Here is a 6,242-nt window from a genome sequence, read left to right on the forward strand (position 1 = left end):
TAAATAATAAAATAATAAAATAGAATAAAATAATATTAGACTTAATATAATATTATTGTTTTAATTTAAAACTATTTTTTTATATTACGACATTCATTTGACAGATAATTCATATAAAACTGTGCAGAGATAGGTACATATATGAAGGTTAATATCCGCGTCATTTGATACGCGATGTTTCTCGTCGTAGATACGAAGAGAGTAACTTTGCAGTATTTGTGTGTAGGCAACAAAGAAAATCTAATAATCTCATGCCTGTTGAAAGTGGCTAAGTCTGTGTCACTCTCTCTCCCTCGCCCTCAGATTTCTTTAGTTGCAAGGTTGCAATGGATAATTCTATTTTTGCACAAAGGACATATACTTTGCCGAGATAGTTTCCTGGTGATAACATTGTTCCTTAACGGATGTTATTGTCATTATCACGCGTCCTTATCTCTCGTACCTACAGCCTCGGAATATGCGCGAAAACCGACAATAGCATGCGAAACCGCACTCGCATTACTTCCCGTATTAATTTGCATCCATTTAGTTTCAATAGTTACTGTTGCAAGACTATTGACGTGACGTAAATTACAAGAATCGATCGAGATTTTACTTGGGTCAGGTCGACGACACGAAAATTGTGAAATAATAAAAAAGACATGCATGGAGACAATATAGAGAGAGAAGTTTTTATGTTCCGTCGTGATTCTCTTTAGTCAAAGTGAAAATATAGGGTAAAGTCGCCTATTATGAAATAGGTTTTTAATATGAGATAGCGGAGTTTTTGCTAAACTAATAATAAGCATATGTGTTTGATTCTATCATGAACTTTTTACTCTTAGTGTGAAAACCTGTTTAGTAGAAAATTCATTATTAGATCATATGTATAGTCATTGCAAAAAAACATTCATGAAATTGAATGTTGCCAAATTTTATTGAGGTTAATAAATCTTTAAATCTTGTTTTATCATATAAAAATAAATATTGGGTAATAAAGTCTACATGCAGTGATAGAGTAAGATTGTATTCATAGGAAAACACGTGATAGAATGATTTGTTTAACTATAAAGATTAGATTTGATGATCGTGAAACCGCAAGGCATGAAAGTCGTAATATGAGATACTCGGGGTATTCCTAGCTGATATAAGAACATTTAAATAATTCAATATCTCAAAGCATACTATCGAACGAAATATTAAAAATGACGATTCTATTGTTAAAATTACTCATTAAAATTACACATACACACATGTGTGTAGGCCTGTGCGCATAGATCCCCAAAAAAATGTGCTGGAGTGGAGACCTAGCTATTCTTATGCATTTTGAGTTGCTGAATACGAATCTGACATCCAAATAGGATCATCCAGGGTAAATTTTCAATCTAAAGTGACAAAATGATCCATTTTTTCCCATTTTTGCTAAGATATTAAAATTTCTTAAATTATATCTCTGTAGCGTAAATATTTGAAAACATGTTTGTTTAATAAACTAAAAATCTATTTACACTTCGACGCATTTTTGTTAAAAAAGGGTATTTCAGTTTCATGCAATTACACAAAAGGCGTTTTTAAAATTTAAACTATATTAAATAAAAATTCAAACTAAATTTCCAAAAGCTCAATAATAATTATAATTTGATATAGCAGAGTGTCTATAAAAGGGCAACGAGTTTAGTACGCGCTGACAGTGCAATTATATTTTTACTTTCATAATTTGCCATACAAAAATTTTCCAAACATTTGATTCTCACAGAATCATCCTCAGTGGATAAAAACTTACAATAATATAATTGATACGCTATTCTATGAATCTTCAACCTCTTGTTAAAAATTGCTAATGTCTTATTCCAAATATTATTTACTTTGAATGCTAGTAATCCCTAGTCATTGTAAAATGGATGTAAGACAGTTTCTTAATGAAATTAATGATTGTGTATGACATATTAGGAACAGGTTGATAGGTCGACAGAAACATTGAGATCTTCATATTGTGAATAATTTCGCATTGAGACCTTCATATTGTGAATATTTCGCATTGTGCTATCACATTATCGCAGCGAAAATTAATGTACTATAATTTGTAAAGATTTCCTAACTATCTACTAAAAACTACATGCTAAAAATAATGAATTATTTGAGAAAAAATACCGAAAATACAAATCATTGCTGTTGTTATCAACGCAGTAATAATTATTTTTAGAATTCATCGCTCATTTAGAGCTAGATTAAATTAATTTTTATATTTAAATCGATCTCATCAAGTTAAAAATTCAAAAGTCGAATTTACAACTGAATGTGTCAAATGCAAAAAACATTTTATCAAATAAACTGCCGCGCGAAGATATAATTATTAATTAGGATTTTTTAATTAGATTAATGTAATAATGTATAATAATAAATTTTGATATAGAACACTGAGATTAATAAAAATGTTTGATGTCACAAACAATTTGTCGATATCTAATTACCAGTAGCAAATAGATCTCTACTAGATATACTCATTGTTTTGTTTCATGAGTCATATTTAGTATATCATTTACACAGCGCTGTAATTTCCATAATAGAGACGAATTTCCGTAAATGGAAACTCAAATATAACTATTCATCAATGTAATAAATAACATTTATATGTTTCGTTTGTCACTTTCCTATCAGAACTTTCTATAATTTTTGTATCATTAATTTTATTATAATTTATAAATCATGAAATTTTATTCATACGCGTTATTTATTTAATAATAAGCTCTATTTGAAAATGAAAAAGTTTATTGGATAATGTATTTCAATATATCTATCTTCTGATGCAATTAATTATATATTAAATATATGGTTAAATTGAAAACTAAATAAATAAGTTGTACATAATTCTACGTAAATTATTCATTTACACCTTCGGTTATAATTTAGAGGTTATAATTTTAATTTTGAACTTTTGAATTAATGTTTCACTTCCCGCACTGTGGTCACTGTCATCGTTAAAATTCAAAACACAAATATCTGCCTAAATGATTTAATTAATTAATAATTAATAAAAAATAATTGAATTTAAAAAGTAACAACTATTACATAAAGTATATCTATATAAATCAATAAATAGAAAAAAGTAAAACACGCGCGCACACGCACGTACGCATGCACGCACGCACGCATTCACATACTACATGCGCGCACAAAGATTTTTAAATAACCGATGATTTTATTAAATGAAGCATTAATTAACACTTAATTAAGATAATAGTTGCAATAATTTCAAGATCTCAAATCTCCGGATTTATTAATAAATAATTCATGTTTGAAGAACACTCAATTTTTCTGCACAAAATGCTCAACGTAATTTTCAAGACTCTCCCCTCGTTTCTCTCTTCTCTCTCTCTCTCTCTCTTTCTCTCTCTCTTTCTTACTTCTAAAAAAAAAGTATATATCGCTACATTTCTTAACAAATTTATTAATAATAATCTCAGCGCAACTTTCTTGACGATTTTCATTTTTGATGAAGTGATTCAATAAACGGCTTGTTGCAATTCTAATGAGCGTTATTCTGATTTGCGATGCAATGCACAGCTCGCCGTCGGAATCGACTAGAATAATTAGAATCGTTCTGCAAGAAAAAGAATCAAAACGAATGAATAAACTACAATCGGCCGAATAAATAGGATATTTTATAAAATAAGTCACTATATAATTAGTCTGTAATTGGTCATACTTAAAGCCTCATTATGTTGCTTAAAAAATAAAAAATAAAAATGTACACATAACTTTTTTACTTAATTTTTTCGAAACCTTCTTATCACAGAATTTTGATTTACAAATTTCTATATATAGAGTGTCCTAAAAAGATCGGGACATTGAATATCTTGGAAAATATAAGTTTTATAGAAAAATGTTTCTGACAAAAGTTATAGGATTTAAAAAAATCTATTTGATGTTATCAGTTTGATCATGAATGATGTAGCCAAGATCGAGTCAAACTAGCATTGATTTTTTAAATGGCACATCCCACTTTTTATTCCAGAATTTAATAGCTGGTGTCAAGAGCTTTTGAAACTATAATACTATAATAAATATAACACTATAATAAAGTTATTTTTCATAAAGTACTTTTTGAGTTATAAGGTTCGAAAGTTATAATACCGCCGGCATTAGGCAAGGTGTTCGATAGTTTTAGCCATCGGTCGAACACCTTGCATAATGCTAATGCCAGCGGTAACCTTCGACCCTTATAATTGAAAAAGTAGTCAATAAAAAATAACTTTATTATAATGATTTGGAAAGTTCTCGACATTGATTATTAGATTCTGAATCAAAAGTAGGGTATTCCAAAACAAATCGATGTGATCTTGATCTGACGCCATCTAAAGTCAAACTGATAAGATCAGTTTGATAGAAATAGATCTTTTTAAACCCTCTACAACTTTTGTCTGAAACACTTTTCTGTAAAACTTATATTTTCCGAGATGTTCAAGTGCGCCTTTTTGGAAAATCCATACGAACATTAAAGATGATAACTTTAATTCTCAGGTTATATTTTCACAATAAAAAAATTCCAAAATTTATATTAAAAAAGAATTAAAAATTGTAATATTATTTCTTGATTATTTTCTTTTCTTCGTAAAACAACGGTAATATAATTATAATTAATAGTATTATAATATGTTTGCTGGTATTTCATCTTGTCCTATCCTTTGTATTGATAGATTTTAAAATTTGCTTTTTACTAGCAAGCAGTTGACATAATACGAATATGGACGAGGCACAAAGGGTTAATTGCGTCCCATAGCATACAAAGGAAGAGCGTCGCATAACCATCGAGTGCAACGAGCGGCTCCATACCCGCTTTATTCCTAACGAACGAGTTACGTTTGCTATGTAAATTGAATGCGATGCGCGCGAAGGTTTGCCAAGTGGCGAAGATTAACTTAAGTTAAATAACAAGTAAAAAAACGGCTATTCTCCTAATATATTATATTAACACATATGGTCTAAGTTTTTTATTTCCATCGCGTTTATAATTATAACAATTTTGTAATTATAAAATTTGCAAACTCGAATGTGTTATAATGTACCATAATAATATTTCTTAAGCTCGGTTTGATCGTTTAATGATAATATTTTAATATTGATGCATCTGCTCAAAATTGAAAAATTAAATCAAATGCAAGTCGCAAATTACATCGCTTTTCTCATTGCTGTTTATTAATTTTTTTTATTTCCAATAATAAACATTATTAACCAATTTGTATTTGGGACAAATATTGTCCCAAGAAGCGAATTTAAAAATTGATATATATATATATATATAAAAAAAAAAAATATAGTAAAATTTTTATTTTAATTATAGAATAGATAAATTAATTTAATTATTGAATATATAACAAATAGAAAATATAATAAGATTATAAAAAAAGATAATAAAATCTATTTGTAGATTCAATTCTCAAATTTGTAAAAAAAATTGATTTCGAAATTTATGTAAAAAAGAATTAAAATCTGTGTAATTACTATCTCTTATTCTCTTCATAACTAAAATGATACTAAAATGATAATATAATTATATATAATTAGTATTACTAGTGTATATTTGCTAACGTGTAATATGTTATTGGTTAATCTCTTGTAAGAATTTTGAAATTATATTAAGATATATTAAATCACAGAGATATATTCCCATTAGATATTTTCGGAGTATTTTCCGCATGATGTATGTGAACTTCCTTGCATAAAATCGTAAATCACACAGCGGAGGGAATTATAAAAATATGCTGCGAATGACTTTGTCCACAGTGAAAATATGTCGGCAGAAAGTGAACTAAAAAGGACATTTGGCTTTTACCGATAAATAGAAAAGAAAGTAGTGTTCAAACTCAAGTGGGTCGTTAGAAAATAATGAGAAGGACGATAAAAGAGTATATGTATAATAAAATTCTCAGTACGACTTGTGCAGCAGTGCTTTTCGCAAGCAAGTCTTCTTATCTTGATATAACTGCATTGAAATAACTCGAGAGTTAATACGCGTACACGATCAGTCTCGACAACTCTAAATTCTTGTCGTATAATATAATCGTTCAGATTCAATTTTATTGCACACGATCAAAACACAGCAAAAAAATATCTTCAAAGTAAAACTCACATAAAAGGATTAACTATAATAAATATATTGTCAGTATAAAAAGAAAAATAAAGTTTTAAATTTTGTACCTTATCTGCAGATCAATATACACAAACAATTAAATTATTATTCACAGTGATATATATATATATAT

At 28.2% G+C, this 6,242-nt stretch overlaps 1 protein-coding gene across 1 annotated transcript in view; it reads right to left on the reverse strand.

The window, feature by feature from the left end:
- Window positions 1–6,242, reverse strand: part of LOC108684932 (metabotropic glutamate receptor 8-like) — a gene marked incomplete at its 5' end in the record, with an annotated part of 130,355 nt that overhangs the window by 42,976 nt on the left and 81,137 nt on the right. The gene's annotated exons all lie outside the window — the stretch shown is intronic.

This window comes from Atta colombica, unplaced genomic scaffold (genome assembly GCF_001594045.1).
Source record: "Atta colombica isolate Treedump-2 unplaced genomic scaffold, Acol1.0 scaffold141, whole genome shotgun sequence".
NCBI classification, from domain to species: domain Eukaryota; kingdom Metazoa; phylum Arthropoda; class Insecta; order Hymenoptera; family Formicidae; genus Atta; species Atta colombica.